Here is a 12,406-nt window from a genome sequence, read left to right as displayed (position 1 = left end):
GTTAAGTAGGAGCAAGGGCCAGGAAGGACCTCTCTGGGAAAGTGACATTTAAGGTGAAGATGGAAAGATAATTTTGAGTCAATGCGGTAGAGAGGGAAAGAGCATTCCAGATAGAGAGACCAGACTGTGCCAAGGCCTGAGATAAGATGTAGCTCAGCATGTTCCAGGATCTGAGAGGTGGCCCAGTGAGCCTGGAGGGAGAGGGGGAGGATCATAAGAGATGAACCTTGCTCTGTTTCCTCCTGACCTCCATGGACTCCATTACCTGCATTCTCATGGTCTCTAGCTTCCTGTGGGCTCAGTCAGTGTTGGGAGGTGGGATCAGAGGCAGAAGAGAGACAAGTCGTGATATTTCTTTCCCCTGTCTCCCTGCTTCAGGAACATGGTTTTGGCAGTAACCGAGTCCCTCTGTGACCACTGCTGGTGTCAGAGGGTCCTCCTTCCATAGCTCGAGCTCTCTTCACTCCGATGGTAACCCCTAGGTGGTTCCCAAATGTGGTTAGCCTCCTCACCCTGCCTGCACTGCTAAAACTTGCCCCTTCGTCTTGCTCCCTTCAGCTAACCTCTGAGTGTGCCAGTGTTTGCTTGCTGGGACCCTGACTGATACGAGGGGTCCTGCAACACGGAGGGACTGTATGTCAAGTTAAGGATATGGCCTTTTAGAGTTTTATCTGAAGTGCAACAAGAAGCTCCAAACATGCAGTAGCCACTTCCTTGTCACTTCATCTTCCACCGGGAGCCCCATTTCTCTGCTCCCCTTACAGAAGGCTGTCTTCCTCACACACAGGCTCCTCTTCATTGCTTCTCAAGCCACAGTTGAGAACTTCTTCCTTCTCAAAACTCCCTTCTCTCTTAGCTTTCCTGACCCTCCCTCCCCCCCCCCCCCCCACAGTATTTCAGTTCTTCTAGCATTTTAGGCTCCTTCAGAAACCTGTGTTCTTCTCCCTGGATTGTAGGTGTAGCCGGGACTTACTTCTCTCCTTCACTGTCAATCTCTCATCTCAGGTACTGCAAATGCTTCCTAATTTCTTCTTCCAAGATCTTTCTGAATCATAAACGAGGCCATGTTACTACTTGCACAAAATACTTCAGTGAGCTCTGGCTGGTTTGGCTCAGTGAATAGAGCATCGGCCTGCGGACCGAAGGGTCCTGGGTTCAATTCTGGTCAAGGGCACATGCCCAGGTTGTGGGCTTGATCCCTGGTGGGGGGCATGCATGAGGCAACTGATTGATAATTTTCTCATCATTGATTGTTTCTATTTCTCCCTCTCCCTTTCTCTCTAAAGTCAATAAAAATATATTTTAAAAAATGCTTCAGTGGCTTCCCATGGCACTTACTAGAAGAACCCAGACTTGACCTATCAGGAGTCTATCCCTGGTCCAAACAGCTGTATCCTAGAAGGAAGACTGATACTGTTGCCCTCCTGTGGGTTAGCCAATTCTAAGAAAAAAGTGTGGTGGGGGCCATGGTAGGTAACCCTAAAATTTCTCATTGACAGAATGGCAATACTTTTTGTTTGTTTTCTTTTCTTTTTTGTTCTCTACATACTAATCATTTCTTTTTTTCTTAATAGTTAAAAATGATGTATATTTCCACCAGGCCAGTGTGGCTCAATTGGTTGGAGCATCATCCCATGCATCAAAGGGTCCTGGGTTTGATTCCCTGTCAGGGCACATACCTAGGTTGCGGGTTCAGTCCCCGTTTGGGTTGCATATAGGAGACAACTGATCAATGTTTCTCTCTCTCTCCCTCTCCCTCCAAAATCAGATCAGTAAAAACATATCCTCGGGTGAGGATTAAAAAATTAATTAATTAATTAATAATAAAAAAAATAGCCCAGCTGGCATAGCTCAGCGTTTAAGCGTCAACCTATGAACCAGGAGGTCATGGTTTGATTCCCAGTCAGGGCACATGCCCAGATTGTGGGCTTGATCCCCAATGTGGGGGTGTACAGGAGGCAGCCAGTCAATGATTCTCTCTCATCATTGATGTTTCTATCTCTCTCTCCCTCTCCCTTCCTCTCTGAAATAAATAAAAATCTTTAATATATATATATATATATATATATATATATATATATATATATATTCCAGCCAATTTTTCATAAGAATAGGTCTTTGTGATACTGATTGGATTTTCATAGAGTCTTGGACTTTCAGTTTAGATTTGGAATTTACCAAGGTTTGCTTCACAATTTATTTATAAACCTTCCCTTGCGGTGAGGTTACTTCTGCTACTCTCTTTCTTTACGTGTTGGTTTGACTACTTTCAGAACCTACTCTTTTCTTCTTCTCTTTAATGCTAAGTATCTACTCCAGTGACCGCTTGTTATTATCGAAAAGGAGTGTCATACGTTTTGTTTGCAAGTGGTTTCTGTCTGTGGGAGCTACTTTTCCTGTGTGTTAGCAGTTCTCTTGAACTAGCACTTGAATCTACACCTTCTGGTGGGTGATATTTAAATCTAGTTCCTCTTTGGAGGCATAACTTTAGAATTTCCCCATCTTTGATGATTCACCTTGAAAAGTGGTGGGTCGCTGGCTTGGCCTAGGAAGCCTAAGATCTGACAAATACCTACTGAGAGGAGGGACTGGAGAAAAAGAAAGTATTATTATCTTCTTAAATACAGATTCATTCTCTTTCTTCAAAATTTTTTCTTTGAAATGTTTTTGTTAGTTTTTTACTACAAAAGTAAAATATGTATACATATATTTCACATGTCTACCCTTTGACCCATAAATTCAGTTTGAAATCTGTGTCAAAATTCTTAGGCAAGAATGTTCATAGCACCTTTATTCACAGGTTGTGGTCAAACAAATTGTGGTACATTGTTTGAATGAAATATGTTTCGGCAATAAAAAGAAATGAAGTAGTAATATATGCAACAACCTGGATGTATCCCCTAGACATAATAGTGAGCAAAAGAAGCCAGACACAGAAGTTCTATCTCCATTTATATAAAATTCTAGAACAGGCAAAATTAACTTAAGGTGAAATAAATTAGAAACATTGTTGCCTGAGGTAGAAGGGGGTGGGGGTGGGTGGGAACAGGAGAAATGAAAATAAAAGTAATATATATTCATTTCAACAAGTAAACAATCCAAAAATGCATAAAGAAAAGTTAGTACTTTTTTATTTATTTCCACCCCACTATGGTAATCCTGTTAAAAGCTCAGTGTGTACTTTTCCACACTCTCTCCATGCTCATACAAATATAAACAAATACATGTGCGCTTTTGTAGGTTTTGCTTTAGGATTATGCTGGACATGATGTCTGCTTTTTAAAATGTCTGCTTAATATATATTACGGATAGTCCTCAAGTTCAATAAATACAGATCGAACGCATTCTTTTTGGAATTGGTGTAATTCCTTACTGTAAATACACCATAACTTATTGAATCATTTTTCTACTGATGGGCAGCCAGGTTGTTTCTACTTAATTTTTTTGCCACTGTAAACAGTATTACAATAAAACCAATCTCTGTACACCTATCTTTACATATGGTGTTTAGATTCTCAAAAGTGGGAATAGGGCCCTAGCTGGTTTGGCTCAGTGGATAGAGGGGTCCCAGGTTTGATTCCAGTTGGGGGCACATGCCTGGGTTGTGGGCTTGATCCCCAGTGTGGGGCATGCAGGAGGCAACCGATCAATGGTTTTCTCTCATCGTTGATGTTTCTATCTCTCTCTCCCTTTCCCTTCTTCTTTGAAATCAATAAAAATATATTTTTTTTAAAAAGTGGGAACAGGGAAGGATATGTGTTTTTTTATTTTTATTTAATTGGATATAGGCAGAATGTATACCAAATAGATTATAGCAGTTCTTACTCTTACCAAGCAACACATTGAAAGGCCATTTTGTCACATCCTCATCAGTGCTAGAAGTTATTGCTCTTTTGCATTTTTGCCAGTTGGATTGATAAAACCATGTTTCCTTCATTTCCAAGTACTTCTGAGGTAAATCTATGCTTTCATGCTTCCTACCACAGGCTCTTCTAACATCTCTCCCACCTTTCGGTCCTGTTTCTTCTTGATCAGTATGGCTCATACCCCTCAAAACTGCACTTTTAAGTATGTTGAGAGATGTAAGGCAGGCATGGCAGGGAGAGAGCTATTCCTCTTGTTTGTTTTTCTTTGACGTCAAATATTCAGCCCAATAGGAAGAATTCCCTATTCTGTTATCTCCTCTCATAGCAGCCTGTTCATTTTCATCATGGTACCAACAAGAATCTGCACTTGTCTTGTTTATTTAGTTGTTGTATTAAGCAGAACTCAAAACAGAAAACAGCACTCAAAAGGGCTTAAATGAAGAGAATGAAGTGAACTGGCCACTGATGGTGGCAAGGTCAGGGTTAAAGGTATTAATAGGGCAACTGCACTAGCAGTGATGAGGGGCCATTCAGTTTCAGTTATTTATTGCTGTGGAACAAACTACCCCAAAACTTAGTGACTTAGAAAAGCATTCCCGTTTATTTGTTCAAAACTCTTCACTTTGGTCAGGGCTTGGTAGGAGTGGGTTATCTCCACTCTGTACTTGATGGAGTCGACTGTGGCAACTCAACAGGAGCTGGATGAAGATCCAAAATGGGTTCACTCTCACATCTGGTGCCTCTGCTTGGGTGGCTGGGATGGCGAGGGGTGGGGTAGGATTCTCTCTCTTTCTCTCCATGACCAGGGGTCCTCAAACTTTTTAAACAGGGGGCCAGTGCACTGTCCCTCAGACCGTTGGAGGGCCGGACTATAGTTTAAAAAAACAAACCTATGAACAAATTCCTATGCGCACTGCAGGCTCGGAACGAGTCGGCTGCTAAGCAGGACAGGCAGCGGCACCCGGCGGGCCGGATAAATGTCCTCGGCGGGCCGCATGTGGCCCGTGGGCTGTAGTTTGAGGACGCCTGCTCCATGTGGTCTCTCATTATTTAACAATTTAGTCTGAGCACTTCACAGGTGGATAGACCCCAAGAAAGCCAAAGTGGAAGCTGCTGGACCTCTTAAGGACTTGTCACAGAATTGACAGAGCATCACAATTGCTATAGCCCGCTGGTCAGAACAAGGCTCACGGCAAGTCCAGCTTCACTATAGAGTTGACATGAATCATTTGTAGCCATCTTGGCAGATAATCTGCCACACATGCCTCAGTATGAAAAGACAGTGGGAGAAAAGAATTTCCAATGAGATCTGGTGCTATGGAGGAATGTCTGGCCTACAGGAGATGTGGTATTTGAAATCCACTGCCAGAACTATGGGGCTGAGGCAGGGAGAGAGCAGCAGAATAAATACCCTGATCTCTCTCTTCCTGCTGCCTAACTTCCTGCCATTACAAGGGAGCCTGGGTGATGCAGTTCACAGAGGCCAACCCTATCTCTCCAGAATGCAAAGCAGGTAGAAAAGTCCATAGAATGGATTGGGGGTGGGTTGGCCATTGAGGAAGAACCAGCATATTTTTTATTATCCATTTGTCATCTTAGATTATAAATTTCTTCTAGGGAGGGGAGTGTCCACCCTGATCCCAGCTGCGTCCCTGGCTCTAGCAAGTGCCTGGCATATCCCAGGTGCTCAATGTGTTGAATTGAATTGAGTTTAATTCCATGAGAACCAGTTATATGCTTGACTTTCTTTCTTTCTGATACCACAGAGGAAGCACCTGACAGATGGCAAGATGGAGGTTAATGAGAAAGAGACCTGCTTGGTCCTAAGGCCGGTTTCACTTTGCGTCTCTTCATGGTATAAAGCATGAATACAGATTCTGTGGAGACTTCCATGGAACGTTACTAGAATACTTTACAGTCATAGCAACCAATCTGAGCTCCCTGATGATTTTCTAAGCATTGTTCTTTTCTCACTTGGCTCCCTGATGATGGGCTTAGGGGCACTGAAGTAGATGATTTATTTGTTTTCCTTAATGCAGCACCTGTGAGAAGCTGGGGGTTATTCTTTTAAAAAAGAGAGAGAGATAATACATACCATAATATTCACTCTTTTATAGTGTGAATTTAATGATTGTTAGTATAGTCACAAGGTTTGCAACCATCCCACCAGTTCCAGGACGTTATCATCATCTCCCACAAAACCTGAATTCATTAGCACTTATTTTCTTTTCCCGTCTCCTCCCATCCCCTGGCAACCACTAATGTACTTTCTGTCTCTATGGATTTTCCTATTGTGGACATTTCATATAAATGGAATCGTAAAATATGTGGCCTTTTGTGTCTGGCTTCTTACAGTAAGCATGATGTTTCAAGGTTTATCTTCTTGTAGCACATATCAGTAATTCATTTCTCTTTTATGACTGAGTATTATTCCATTGTATGGATTTACAGTATTTTGTTTATCCATGCATCAGTTTATATACATTTGAATGATGTACATTCCTTCTATGTTTTGGTGACTTTGAATAATGCTGCTATGAACGTTTGTGTACAAACATTTGTGTAGACAATTGTTTTCAGTTCTCTTGAGTATATACCTAGGAATGGGATTAATGCGTCATATGGTAATTCTATGGTTAACTTTTAGAGGAACTACCAAAGTGTTTTCCAAGGTGGCTGCACCATTTCACATTGCCACCTTCGTGCGAAGTTTCCAATTTCTCCACATTTTTATTTGCACTTGATCATAGCCATCTGTGTAAGGATGAAGTGGTACCTCATTGTGGTTTTGATTTCTCTGATAATGATGTTGAACATCTTTTTATATGCTTACAGTTATTTGCCATGTGTATGTGTGTAGTTTTTTGTTTTTTTTAGAATTGTCTTTTCAAGTCCTTTAAATGGAATTATTTGTGTCTTTATTGTTGAGTTGTAAAAATTCTTGATATATTCTGGATAAAAGTCCTTTATCAGATATATGATTTGCATGTATTTTCTACCATTCTGTGGGTTGTTTGTTGTTGTTGTTACTTGTACTATTGGTGTTTAATCTAAGAAACTATTGCCTAATGCAGGGGTTGGTCTGGCCCTGCCAAGGCTTTGGGGGTGAGTTAATTAAATATTTGACCAAACATAGCAGGCTAATTTTTAAGTTGATAAACATAGCAGGCCTGTGAATGATGCTATAAATATCCAAATGGTCCTTGGAAGAAAAAAGGTTCCCCACCCATGGCCTAATCCAAGGCCACGAAGATTTACCTCTATACTATATTTTCTTCTAATAGTTTTATAGTTTCAGCTCTTACATTCAGGTCTTTGATCCACTTGGAGTTAATTTTTGTATATGGTGTGAGGTAGAGACCCAACTTTATTCTTTGCGTGTGGTTATTCAGTTGTCCCAGCCCATTTGTTGAAAAGATTATTCTTTCCCCAATTAATTAACTGTTTTGGTACCTTGTTGAATTCCATTGATGATAACTCTCAGAAGTGTCATTAATAATGATTACAATTATTGCTGGCACCCAGTTTACATCAAGAGCCTTTGTCTCCTGCCATTTAAGCACTTTTTGTTTCAGAGATTATTCCAGGACCTCAAATTTGTATTCTTAACACAACGCTGAGCACACCAAGGGAAGTGGCATAGGGGATGGTGGAAGTCCCAGTCCAAATCCAAAGGCTGGAGAACCGAGGGTGCTGATATCTGAGGACAGAAGATGGCTGTCCCAGCTCATTTTGTTCTATTTAGGCCCTCAACTGATTGGATGGTGCCCACCCATATTGGGGAGGGCCATATGCTTTATCCAGTTCATCAATTCAAATGATAATCTTTGGAAACACCCTCATAGACACACCCAGAAACAGTGTTTTACCAGCTATCTGGGCGTCACTTAGCCCAGTCTTGTTGACACATAAAATTAACCGTCACCAGGATTAAACTATAGAGCTACACATTAGGGGGAACAACTGAACTGCTTTACAGATATAAGGAGGTCAAACTTCAAATCTTTGGCAAGAGTTGGACTAGGATGTCCAAAAGAAAGCTTTACTCTGTGATTTATTAGCTAGCTGCGTGACCTTGACCGATCACTTAAACTCTCAATTTCCTTGTCTATTGAGTGTAGGTAATAATGCCAAGTCTAATGACCTTTCTGTGTTATTGTGATATTGAAACAATGTGGTAAGTGTAAAAGTGCTTTGGAAATCTTAACTTGTTATTCTGGGCATTACAAGCAATTCATGGAGTTTACATTCTAAAAACTGCCTTTGAATTGTTTATAGTACCAGTCTATCCCTCTGCTTGAGGCCAGCCCCAAGCAATGTTTACCATAATAAAACATTAACATAAGATTTCCCATCACTTAGCTGGGTAAGGGCCAAGCCCTGGTACTTGGCTCAAAGAAAGTATTTAACAGTGTTTAATAACAACTGGGCCCTCAGGAGACTCTCAATAAATACTTCTGGTGCGGGGATAAGATGTGACCAAAGAATACCAACCACAGTCCTTTACTGATCACTTAGAAAGTAGTGGAAGTGTGTTTTCAAAAATTGTCTCCGACGACCTTATTTACACTGTTGGAAGCTAGAAGACCTAAGCCTTCAGACCCTCACCCACCCACCTCCCATTCTCCCCAGGCACTTACAGGGAGGATGGTGGTTTGCCCAAAGGAATCCAGTTTTAGAGCAGGGAGACAGTGAACCAAGTAAACAAACCATAGTAATTCAAAGTACTAACTCCATTGTTGAGAAAGATACATTTGCAAATTATGAAGTATTTAGGGATGATTCTCTACATCCCTGTGAGTTGGTTTAGACTTAACTTCCTCTGACAGTTAATGTTAATCTTGGGAAGATACAAGTAGATCCAACAGTTATTGACAGGCTGAGATTGAATGAAGATCTTTAACTTTCACCTACTATGTCAGAGAGACATCAAAGAGGACCAGACACCTAGAACACCAACAATCCTCTCCCCTACTACCCACCATCCCCCCAAAATTTCTGAGAGTTATTCAGACTTTGAGATTTTTTTACCCATAGTGAACACATGACCTGGTTGGGGAATAGATACGCCTGGAGCAAGAACAGCCCTCGGAAGGCTGGAATTTTCCAGAGAGCAGTAGAGAGGACGGCAGTACTCTCATATGAGAATACTAGAGGCCCGGTGCACAAAATTCATGCACTGCGGGGGGGGGGGGTTGTCCCTCAGCCCAACCTGCACCCTCTCCAATCTGGGACCCCCTCGGGAGATGTTTGACTGCCTGTTTAGGCCCAATTCAGGCAGTCGGACATCCCTTTCACAATCTAGGACTGCTGGCTCCCAACTGCTCACCTGCCTGCCTGATTGCCCCTAACCACTTCTGCCTGATAGCCTGATCACCCCCTAACCACTCCCCTGCCAGCCTGATCGATGCCTAACTGCTCCCCTGCCAGCCTGATCATCCCCAACTGCCCTCCCCTGACAACCCGGTCACCCCCAAATGCCCTCCCCTGCATATTCCCTCTTTATTAGATAGGGTTTTTTCTTTAGCATATTGGACAGCCCTAACTGGTTTGGTTCAGTGGATGGAGCATCGGCCTGCAGAGTCAAGGGTCCCAGCTTCGATTCTGGTCAAGGGCATGTACCTTGGTTGGGGGCACATACCCAGTGGGGAGTGTGCAGGAGGCAGCTGATCGATGTTTCTTTCTCATAGATGTTTCTAACTCTCTATCCCTTTCCCTTCCTCTCTGTAAAAAATCAATAAAATATATATTTAAAAAAGAGAAACATTTAAGATTCCTCCATATCTGCCTGGCTGGTGTGACTCAATGGTTGAGACCCCAGGCTGCCATGCCTGGCCGGGGATGGCACCGCGGGGGGTGTGCGCCCCAACCAGGCTGCCATATGAGCCTGGCTGGGGATGGCGCCATTGGGGGTACGTGCCCCACCAAGCCCAGGCTGCCGCCCCTGGCCGGGGATGGCGCCACTGGGGGTGTGCTCCCCGGCCAGGCTGAGACCCCAGCTCAGGCTGCCTCCTCAGACCGGCCAGGCTGAGACCCTAGTCCAGGCTGCCGCCATGGCCGGGGGATTGTGTGGCTTGGGTGCGAGGTCCTGCTGGCCTGAGACCCCAGCCCAGGCTGTGGCAGAAGATTGTGCCGGGCGCTGGTGCCTCCCAGCAGGACACCCTGGACTGCTGCTGCTGGCCAGGGATCGCGCCACAGCGGGTGCACCCCGGCCAGGCTGAGACCCCAGCCCAGGTTGCCGCCACAGCCGGGGGATTGCGTGGCTTGGGTGCAAGGCCCTGCCGGCCTGAGACCCCAGCCCAGGCTGTGGCAGAAGATCGTGTGGCGGGGGTGCGCGGCTCTGCTGGCCTGAAACCCCAGCCCAGGCTGCCGCCATGGCCGGGGGATCGCGAGGCTTGGGTGCAAGGCCCTGCTGGCCTGAGACCCCAGCCCAGGCTGTGGCCGGGGATCGTGCTGGGCACTGGTGCCTCCCAGCCGGACACCCTGGGCTGCCACTGCTGGGCGGGGATCGCTGCATGGGGGGTGGGCGCCTCCCAGCCGGACACCCCGGACTGCCGCTGCTGGGCGGACTGGGGGACTCCGGCGGGGCTAAGAGGACTGGGCACCGCCATCTTGTGGCTATGGGCGCCGCCATTTTTGTAGCGGAGTGATGGTTAATTTGCATATTACTCTTTTATTAGATAGGACTAGAGGCCTGGTGCATGAAATTTGTGCATGGGGTGGGGGTGTCCTTCAGTCCGGCCTGCACCCTCTCCAATCTGGGACCACTCGAGGGATGTCCGACTGCCTGTTTAGGCCCGATCCCGCCCTCTCACAGTTCAGGATTGCTGGCTCCCAACTGCTCACCTGCCTGCCTGCCTGATCGCCCCCTAACTGCTCCCCTGCCAGCCTAATTGATGCCTAACTGCTCCCCTGCCGGCCCAATTGCCCCGAACTGCCCTCCCCTGCCGGCCCGATTGCCCCAAACTGCCCTCCCCTGCAGGCCCGATCGCCCCCAGTTGCCCTCCTCTGCCGGCCTGATCTCACCCCCAACTTGCCTCCCCTGCCAGCCTGATGGCACCCAACTGCCCTCCCCTGCAGGCCTGGTCACCTCCAACTGCCCTCCCCTGCCAGGCTGGTCACCCCCAACTGCCCTCCCCTGCTGGCCTGGTTGCCCACAACTGCCCTCCCCTGCCAGCCTGATCGCCCACAACTGCCTTCCCCTGCCGGCCATATTGTGGTGGCCATCTTGTGATGATGTCGCACGAGGGCATGATGCCACCTAGGCTTTTATTATGTAGGATGAGGATCCAGAAACAAGATTAGGATCTGTAAGGCATCATCATCAGGGATCCTCAGTCAAGGTTATAAGGGATTTAACTTTTAGGTGCTTTTCCCTTTCACCACAAAGTTTTCAAATAGATTTTTTTTGTGTGTATGTTTTTAATCCTCACTCAAGGATATTCCCTCCATCGATCCTTAGAGAGAGTGAAAGGAAGGCGGAAGGGGATGGGGGGAGAAAGAGAGAGAGAGAGAGATACATCCATGTGAGTGAGACACATCAATTGGTTGCCTCTTGTACTTGTCCCGACTGGGCTGGGGATCAAACCTACAACCGAGGTACCTGCCATTGACCAGGAATCAAACCCGAAACCCTTTAGCCCACAGGCCAACACTCTAACCACTAAGCCAATCCAGCAAGAGCAATATTTTTTTTTACAGCTGCACAGTATTCTATTGTGTAAATGTACCACAGTTTTTTATCCACTCATTTACTGATGGGCACTTGGGCTGTTTCCACATCCTAGCTATTGTAAATAATGCTGCTATGAATATAGGGGTGCACATATTCTTTTTTTGGTGTTTCAGGCTTCTTAGGATATATTTCTAGAAGTGGGGTCACTGAGTCAAATGGCAGTTCCATTTTTACTTTTTTGAAGAAACTCCACACTGTTTTCCATAATGGCTGCACCAGTCTGCATTCCCACCAGCAGTGTACTAGGGTTCCCTTTCCTCCACATCCACACCAGCACTTGTTGATTTATTGAAGGTAGCCATTCTGGCAGGTGTCAGGTGGTACCTCATTGTCATTTTAATTTGCATCTCTCTGATGATTAGTGACTTGAGTATTTTTTCATATGTTTCTTGGCCATTTGTATGTCCTCTTTGGAGAAGTGTCATTCAAGTCTTCTGCCCATTTTTTTGTTATTGGATTGTTTGTCTTCCTTTTGTTGAGTTATATGAGTACTTTATGTATTTTGGAAATTAACCCCTTATCGATGTATCATTGGCAGATATCTTCTCCCATCCAGTGGGTTCCCTTTTCATTTTGCTGTGGTTTCTTTTGCTGTGCAGAAGCTTTCTATTTGATATAGTCCCATTTGCTTATTTTTTCCTTTGTTTCTCTTGCCCTATACGGTGTATCAGTGAAAATTCTATTCTGTGAGATGTCTGATATTTTGCTGCCTATGTTTTCTTCTAGGATCTTTATGGTTCCACGACTTACATTTAAGTCTTTTATCCATTTTGAGTTATTCTTATGTATGGTGTAAGTTGGTGGT

This window comes from Plecotus auritus (assembly GCF_963455305.1).
Source record: "Plecotus auritus genome assembly, chromosome: 6".
NCBI classification, from domain to species: domain Eukaryota; kingdom Metazoa; phylum Chordata; class Mammalia; order Chiroptera; family Vespertilionidae; genus Plecotus; species Plecotus auritus.
Note: the sequence above shows the minus strand (reverse complement) of the source record.